The sequence below is a fragment of the Mus pahari genome, chromosome 7, assembly GCF_900095145.1.
Source record: "Mus pahari chromosome 7, PAHARI_EIJ_v1.1, whole genome shotgun sequence".
NCBI lineage: Eukaryota > Metazoa > Chordata > Mammalia > Rodentia > Muridae > Mus > Mus pahari.
In genome coordinates, this window is record NC_034596.1 from 49,415,082 (window position 1) to 49,424,559 (window position 9,478).

Below are 9,478 nucleotides of genomic sequence, written 5' to 3' on the forward strand. Positions count from 1 at the left end.
GTGAAGGGAGGGCTCACATGTATTCCAGGTATTTGTTGTTAAGGGCCTGGCTCTATGGTCTTAGATCCAGTCTTCCATGGCTTTAAACATCTTTATTCAGCTCACAGATTCTTCTCAGGGATGCATCACACAGCACCGTGTCTTCCCTGATAAGAATAGCATGCTGAAAAGCACACATTTGCACTTGATTTTCACTGCCCTTCTTAACACAGTGATTTTTGGAGGGAGGATACTTTTTTCTAATGCTACAGAGTTCTGTGGGGGGAAAAAAAAACCATTAGAAATAGATACTTGAAATTTTTCACCCAATAAATGAGGCTTTACTGGTAATTACTATATGCCAAGCTTATAAAAATGAAACGACACAGGCTCTCCTTGCCGAAGCCCATGTTCTGGGCTGGAAAAGTCACATGCTAACAAGTACTATATGAAGGGTTCCCTCCAAGGGAAGCTGCTATGGTATTCTTGGAAATAGAAATGTTTTCTTCGCTCGTTTTCCTTTTCTGAAGGGGCTGATGAGCTGCTGCAGAAGATCTACACCCGCCCAGTTGTGTTCCATCAGGAACTCTCAGTTCAGAGTGCTGCAGATCATCTGCGCCTGTAAAAATGCTTCCAAGCAGCAAGCAGCTCCTGAACCAGCTGCTGTTCCCAAGCGAGGTGGCAGCAGCTCCCAGATTCATGCTGTCCATGCTGCTGCTTCCCCGTGCTCCTTGTGTTAAGTGCTTAGCTGTCTACTTAGCCCCTGAACAGTCTGTCCCCTAGCCCTGAGGCCTCCATTTCCACTTCCACTAAGGGTCACTGTGTCAGGAGTCACTCATGCAGCTGCAACGTGGCGTGGCGGCTTGGCGGGAGAGCTGGGAAATGCCTGTGCTGCCTTGGCGCTGTCCAGGTATTTCCGCATTTGTTTTCCTAGTGACTCCGGGCTGAGTTACTGGGCTCATCAGCATGTTTGGCAATACAGAGGCACAGCCTCGGCCTGGAGAAGGCTTCAGCCATCTGTTCTTTTCAGTGATAGGGCGGATGAGGCTGGGTTTGCTAGAGCCTGAGAAACACAGCAATGGTTTCTGAGGACTGTGATCGATCCCGGTGCACATTGGGCTTTGCGTTCTTCTCCAGGGATGCCTAAAACCACTGGGCGGTGGCCAGAAACAGAAGGTAGGTTGCTGGTTTCTAAGGACTTCGGGAAGAGAGTAGGAAGTTGGGATTAATGGCTACAGAATGTTTTAGAGTAGAGTGATACAAATATTCTAAAATTAGAGAAGTAATATTTGCCCAACTCTACAAATACCCAAATCCACTGTATCATATGCTTCAGCAGAGTTGGGGGTCAAAGTCCTGGACTTTGTGCAAGCTAGGCAGGTACTGTCTACCCCGTACCCTAAATTACAAAGTTTAGATGGTCTCTTATTGGATAGAGAGTATATCTCAATAAAGACATTGCTTTCAAAAGAAATCCATAATTTATAGTGAAAACAAATCTGAAAAGTTATTCCATGAACTCCCACAGTGTGTTCCTCAGTGGGTAATTATGCCAAATTTGTATCCTCACTTTGAGGGGTTAAGTCAGCTGGAAAGGCAGATATGCCCTGGACACAGGGTCCCAACCTCTACTTTCTCTCTGGAAGACTGCATCTGCCTTTGAGGAGACACATAGCATTCATGTGGAATTGCCCTCAGCTGTGGTATCTGACCTCAACTCCTTCTATGACCAAAATCAAAAACCCTCCAAACAATCTTCTAAACTCCACAGGTTATACATTTTAGCCTCTAGAAGTGTTCAACATCTGGTCCCCAACCTTCCCTCCAAACCAGACCCTGAATGACCCTGATAAATGCAACCCAGTTGTCCAACACCCACCTCTCTCCTGCAGAACAAAATCAATTGGAACCAGATGGGAATTTCCATGTGGGCCAAATGGACATCAGGCAGGAGAACAGAGGGACCGTGTTGGGAGATGTTGCCTAGTAGGGAGGGAGGCAGGAGTTCACTTCCTGGGGGCCCACTGGCTGTAAAGTGCTCTGAGAATTGTGTACCCCAGGGGAGGGGGAGCTGTAGAGGCCAGCACAGCTAAGTGCTGTATTTGGCAACTCCAGGACGAAAGGGCTGGTGGGAGGACAGGAAGATGCAGAGCTTCTAGAAAGCAGACAGTTCCCACTTAAAAGATGTCTGAGGAGCTGAGTGGGGACTCACAGGGCCTTCTGTGAAGACTTGGACTGGATGGGAAGTTCATTTGACAGGGAGAATAGAAACAAGACAGTTCATTTTTATTTTTGATGAAGTGAAACTTCAGCTTTAAACACCATGCGCGCGCACAGACACACACACACACACACACACACACACACACACACACACCCCTGTGGTAACTAAAGCCTAGTTCACAGATAAACACACAAAAGCATCACTGGCTATAGCCATTCACCTTCAGGAACTGTGCCTTGAAAAATCACAAAAAATGGCAGTTGGAAGGTCCTGAATGAATTTGACTGAGCTGTCTAACAGGAGAAGAAAACAAGCAGAAAGGGGAGCGTTTAAAATAACAAGGGGAATCTTTAAGTAGAGCTTCAGAGCTGGCGGTAGCGAGCCTAGTCCAAGGGTTACAAACAAGCTTTTCCTTCAAAGTTTCTATGGTAACTAGATAGAACCTACAGCAAGTGTGTAGTTAATGAAATACTTCTGGGCCAATATGTAGCAGTTAAGTAAAGCAGAGTGACTTTGTACAGGCTCCAACACAGGTCGTGTTTTAGCTGCTGTGTCCTTTATTCCCAGCAAAAATTAGACACCAAATATGGCGAGACTCCGGTTACTACAGGCTCTGATTTATCTCCACAGCAGAAATCTTGGAGGCTGGTGTTGATCCAAATCACTTGGATTGAAGAGAGATCTCCCGCTTCCTGGTTCCCCTGCCTTCAGCAACAGTTTGGGTCCATTTGACATGTGTGCAGTGTTAATTTGGACAGTTAGAGTAAGTGCTTGTGACTAACTCATTTTATCTGTACACAAAGAACAAACACAGTCTGCCGAGGTTAGTTGGAAGCTATTTTTGCACGTGTCTAGGAAGCAGTGAAAAGGCTTGGACTTGGGGGCCAAGCAGTGATCCTTGAATCCAGCCAATTGTGAGCGATGAATCACGGAGCAGACTGCTGAACCTTCTTTCTGACTCAGTTTCTCATGAAATGAGCCCCAAAGATAGAACTGACCTAAAAGTTGGCCGATGGATTAAAGGAGATTGAAATATATATTATGCCCATAAAAAAACTCACCTACAAACATCACATTTGCAACATATGTCCTAGAGTTCTTCCTCTGATGTCATTTTGGCTGATGCAGTCCCAACTCCCATTGTAAGACCAGAAAACCCTGAAACTAAAACTTTACAAGACACAAGTGGGAAAAAAAAAATTGCAAACCAAGATTCTTCATGAATGTAAATATAAAAATTCATAAACAAAAATGTGTAATAAGAATTTTTGGCAAGTCAGTAGGTATATAAACTTTGGTTAAGGTAGAATCATTTAAGCTATCACTACTATCAACACTAATACATTTTGAGCCCCAGCCAATGCGGGGCCCACGTATGTAATATTTTATCCCAGCCTCAATGTCATCATTTTATAGTGTAGGCTTACTATAAAACATATTTAGCCTCAAATCATGAGGCTATTAGACAGTAGAGCCTTGACTAAGCATATACAGCAAGCATGCTATATGTAAAAACAGCTTTATCTTTTATACAATTATATTCATGATACTTATTTCTTTTCTTGCTTTATTGCCCTGGTTGTGGCCTTGATGTTCAGTGACAACTGGAAACAATAAGATAAACACCCCTGCCTAACTCTCGTCCCCAGCCGGGGAGCAGCCAGTATTTTGGTGCTAAGTGCAATGCTTATTGTAGTTTTCACAGATATTCTTTAATGTACTCAGGGGAGTTCACTCTGGCTTTCATTTACTGACAATTTTTAGTGCACGCAAATATAGAATTTGTTGATGCTGTTCTATCAAGGCAATGGTACGGCTTTTCTCTTTTATTGTGCTAAAGTAATGAATTTCAATGATTGACTTTCAGGTCCTTCACTAGCTTTTTTTCAAGTTCATGAATGTATTGTTCTTAAATTTTTGGTATGAATTTTTATGTTTATGGGAAATATTGTATTTTGATGTCCTTTGCTTTTTTGAAGGAAGCTGGGACTGTATCAGGTGAAGTCTCAAAGGCAAAAAGAGGGGTGTGTGTGTGTGTGTGTGTGTGTGTGTGTGTGTGTGTGTGACCAGGAAAGACAAGCTATAAACCCTGGACTCTGGAGGCCACTCAGACTTTCTCTGACTCAGAGAAACTGAGAGACCGTAGTCAGACCCACTCAGATTATTGAGGATAATCTTCTTTGCTTAAAACCAACCCACTGTAGCAGTGACTAATAGCTACAAAACACCTATGAGGAAACACCTAGCTGAGTGGGTGGAGCTGATGCATAAAACTAGCCAGCTCAGGCCACCCTTGTTACATCCACCCACATCCATTCCTTAAGTCACACTTAAACACTCACAGAAAAGGACAAAGCTATACACTGAGTGACATGGTACAATGATTCTGTGTATATCCAAAGTGCAAGCTTCCATCTTGAAGAGGGTGACAAAGGTTATTGGTGATCTTCAACTGTTCTCTTTGATAACTTACATAAATACCATGACATAAAGTTAACTGTGATTCCTAAAATTCTGTTGGGTAATATGAGGATAGGAAAGGGAGACACCAAAAGATTTTGTATAAAAGGTCTAAAATAAAATACAAAAGAACTATTCATGGTACTTACAGTTCTTATTTCTACAAATCGTCACATAACCATGGGTGGGATTTATAGCCGCTTTCTTCCAGCTTTTCCATGGTCTTTTTTTTCTGCCTGTAGCCAGCATGTTAGCTGAATGTGGGACTTGCCCAGTGAGGTGACCCATTCCTTCATACCTGAAGGGAAGGAGCTGTTATTCCCCTACTCGGCAGAGCTGTTTGAACTGGGCTGCTGTAGTTTTCCGTCCACTGACCGATGTCAAGAGAATGGTAGTTGTTATTCGCTCAAGCTCCTAAACAAAGTATCATAAGTCAGGTGGCTTAGACAACAGAAGATGTGTCGCAGTTGTAGAGGCTGGCTAGTTTGGTTTCAAGTGGGGTCTTCTTCCTGATTTGTAAGCATCAGCACCTTCCTCTTGTAGGCTCACAAAGCAGAAAGTGAGGTCATCTCCCATGTGAGGTTACTGATTCCAAATGAATTCAACCCTAACAAATTCATTTTCTTTCCAAAACACCACTTCAAAATGCTTCCATATTAGGAAATACAGCTCAGAACATACAAATCTAGGAGGACACAAACATTTATTTTTATAGCAGTATTACTAAGAAACACTCTAAATGACTTCCTTACATACTGTTCCTAAACACCTTTGTACAGTACTGACCCAATTTCTGCTTGAAAATTAGGACCAACACCCTCAGCCAGTGCAGTAATCTTTCTTCTTTGCCTGTTTACTAAAAGGAAGGAAGACTCCAAACTGTTCAGATGGTAGTCATAATTTTTATTCCACTGGAATCACGTGTCTGTTGGTAGGCTTAGTCTCAGTAAAACCCAAAAGCTCTAGACCAGCAGAACCTACAGTCATAAGGATGGTTCCTAGTGACTTTCAAGAGGCAAAGTTGAGCGATGTTATCCTAGGTATATGAGTGCTAACTGTGTTCAGAGGAACATTATATATTCGTTGCCAACTCATTGCATTGAGTAGCCCTTTGAAGGACATTGCTACAGTCCTTTGAGGTATGGCTAGCTTATGCTGTGGAAGAATTCCCGAAGGCCATTTTACTCTTCTGTTACTCTGGAGTTATAGGGTGTTACATGACCATGATACTCTGGCCATAGATCAGTTGCTATGAAGTTCCTTGATCAGAAGCAATACTGTGTGGAATGCCACAGTGGTGACTGAAGCCCTTCATAAGCTTATGGATGATAGTTTTCTGAGACGTTGTGTTTAGTCCCCATATCCATAACCACAGTAAATATTGATTCCAATAAGAAGCATTGACCTTCCCACGGGAACAGTGCATATTAAGGACTCAGTTTCAGTCTCTGCTGTGGCCAGTCAGATGCTCAACATTAGCTACGTCCAGATTACCCTTGGAGAGTAGAAGTCCATGGGGATGATCCATTACAGTCCCTCTATCATGGTCACTCGATCCAAGAGCTCTTTGGGGGAAAAGACAAATTTGTGCCACAAGAGAAGTGTTACTGTAGCCACTATTAAAACACCCTCTCATGAGCATTCACAAGAAGAGATTTGACTTCCTCTGTCCATTCAGAGGAAGACCATCCAGCTCTCTCATCCTCAACTCTCTCGGTGCCATCTTCCCATTCATGTTCCTTCCAAGACAGTCACACCATGAAAGCAAACCTCTCGGTGTTTTTTTTTTTCTGCTTGAAAGGAAGTATGAGTTTAGGTCCATAGAGGGGTGAACCATCAAGTGCCTTTCAAGATCAATGCTGTAAGGATATGCCCACTCAGCAACTGTGGTAGCTAATCTTGCTTGCCAACTTGACATACCTGGGACGAGGCAACCTCATTTAAAAATTATAGCCATCATACTGGCCTGTGGCCAATCCTGTGGGGAGAATTTTCTTGGTCACTAATCCATATAGAAGGGCCCAGCCCTCTGTGGGTAATGCCATCCCTCGGCAGGTGGGATTGGACTGTATAAGAAAGGTAGATGAGCAATCCAGTAAGCTGCACTCCTTCGTGGTCTCTTCAGTTTCTGCTCCAGGTTCCTGCTTTGACTTCCTTTGGTGATAGGTCACAACCTGTAAAACAAATGAACCTTTTCCTTTTTCAAGTTAATTTCAGTTCTAGAATTTTATCATAACTCCAGAAATCAAATTCCAGTGATGGAGTGCTGCTAAGTAACTGTACTGAGCCTTACGGTTTGATGAGCTGGACCACACCCAGTTCATGAGGAGATGCTTGGGCCAGATATTAATTACCACGGGATGGCCTGTGGTAAATCATTAAGTCTCTAGTAACTAAGTTCAAGCTAAACCTGTTTCTCAGAGGGTAGTAGTCCACAGGGAGTGCCAAGATGACAATCTATAGGCTCTGAGTTGTGACTCACCCATGAGGGCCCACTTCTGTAGTAGCTGGGACCTACTACAGAGATATTTTTTTTCTAGCCCCACTCAAAACTAAGGTTTTCATGTCCATAGTAATTAGGCCAAACAATTTACCAAATCTAGGAATGTGTTGTCTTTATAATTCAAAGATATCTATTATGTGTATTCCTCTATTGTGATTATTGAAGTAGCCAGAAACAACATATCCTTCACCCTTGGAGGGATATTTCAATACTTTCCATACCACTGGACTGTTAAAACTGTCACTAAGATGTCTGAATTTTTATAATTTTCTTTCCCATTTTAGACAATTTGTTGCTTGTAGCTGAGTCCAGTCATCAGACTGGCATTGGTGTAATAGACCTGTGTGGTGCCTTCTGGAAGGGGAAGGTTTGGAGTTGCTTATGAACTAAAGTTTGATATAGGGCTAGAGGATTGGTATAGTCCCAAGGTGAGACAGTGAAGGCACAATGCTAGACTTACTGGCGTCGAGGAAAGTGCTTCCGACGGTCCTTCTTTGCAGGGCTGGATGACAAGACACCATCTACCCGTTCAGTCTTAGTACCAGTGGCTGTGTTAATTTGTTCAAGCAATGAAAATACACCTGGAACAGCAGCAAGAATAGTGTCTCATCTGGCTAAGTTTATAACCAAATGCTCATCTGATTTCTAGACAGGCCAATAGGCAAGTTGATTGGGAAGTATGGCAAGAATTGAAACCCCTTATCTTTCAATGTCTTGGTGGTGGTAACCTTTCTTCATAGGTCTTTAAGAGAACCTGTTGGAAGCTCTCTGCCTCTGGCATTTTCTTTGTGAGAAAAATTTTAATTAAAAACTACATGTCTTTAATGGGCATCTAACTGATACTCTCTTCTAGTTTCTGTCTTGATAGTTTGAATTTTTTAGGGAATGTCTTGAGGACTTCTAAATTGTTATTAGAGTGAACATTTCAGAATACCCTCCTGTTGTGTCTTAATGTGTGTGGGACGTGATGCCACCATCTTTCACTCAATGCAAATTGATATTTCCTCTTCTGCCCTTCATCATTTTTCTCAGTTGTTGCTTTGTACTATTTTATTGATTTTTGTTGTGTTTTTTTCTTATTTCTTTGATTTGGATTTCCTGGGTTTTATTTTTTTCTCTATTTTTCTATAGGCTTACAAGATGAAAATTGAGATCTTGAAGTTTAGGAAAACATTCAGGGAAATTAACTCCTCTTTTCAAATATGAGCTAAGTTCGAGGTGTGTCTTCCCTCCTAAGTGCCAGTGTATTAGTGCACATCACTATTACTCTATTTGGAATATTTTCCAGTTTTCCTGGGGACCTCATCAACCTCTAGCTTAGTTAAAGTCTTTTGCTACATTTCAAACCATTTGAACATGTCACACATGTTGTTCTCTTTACGTTTCCAGTTTAATTCCATTGTGATTACTGAGCATGCTCTGTTAGAACTCAGCCTTTTGGATTTATTTAGACTCACTTTATGGGTCTATTTTGTCATTTTTTTTTCCTGGGGGAACTCTGTGCTCATAAAGAGAATTTTTGCTCCTCCATTGTGTGTAGTTTTGTGGTACTGAGGATCAAACCTGGGCCTTGCACACGCTGGGCAGATGCTCTCACATTAAGCCACGTGCATATCCAGCAGAAGTTGACTCATGTTGTCTTGTTAGATTGCGTGCCTTCCTGGCTTGACAACTTGTTCCATCAGATACTGAGAGAACATTGGCATCTCCAGCTTTGAGGATCAGCCTCTCCCTTTGGCTCTCTAGTTGCACCTTTATACCTGGTCGAATTCCTGTAATTAGATGGCTAAAGTTGAGAATTTCTGTTTTTTCTGATCAGTGACCAAAAAAAATTTTTTTTTAACTAAAAAATGTCCTTTCTAGCAAAGGACACTGTCAATAGGACAAAATGGCAACCAATGGATTGGGAAAAGATCTTTACCAACCCTACATCTGATAGAGGGCTAATATCCGATATATACAAAGAACTCAAGAAGTTAGACTCCAGAGAACCAAATAAGTCTATTAAAAATGAGGTACAGAGCTAAACAAAGAATTCTCAACTGAGGAATACTGAGCGGCTGAGAAGCACCTAAAGAAATGTTCAACATCCTTAGTCATCAGGGAAATGCAAATCAAAACAACCCTGAGATTCCACCTCACACCAGTCAGAATGGCTAAGATCAAAAACTCAGGTGACAGCAGGTACTGGCGAGGATGTGGAGAAAGAGGAACATTCTTCCACTGCTGATGGGATTACAAACCAGTACAACCACTCTGGAATCAGTTTGGCAATTCCTCAAAAATTGGGCAAAGTACAACTGAGGACCCAG

At 42.2% G+C, this 9,478-nt stretch overlaps 1 long non-coding RNA gene across 1 annotated transcript; it reads right to left on the reverse strand.

The window, feature by feature from the left end:
• Positions 1-3,682: 3,682 nt before the first annotated feature.
• On the reverse strand, positions 3,683-8,934 carry LOC115064385. The gene is made up of 3 exons (XR_003844203.1): positions 8,730-8,934; positions 7,627-7,747; positions 3,683-6,837 (listed from the first exon to the last, which is right to left on the reverse strand). It is a non-coding gene; the product is annotated as an uncharacterized LOC115064385 (long non-coding RNA).
• Positions 8,935-9,478: the final 544 nt, after the last annotated feature.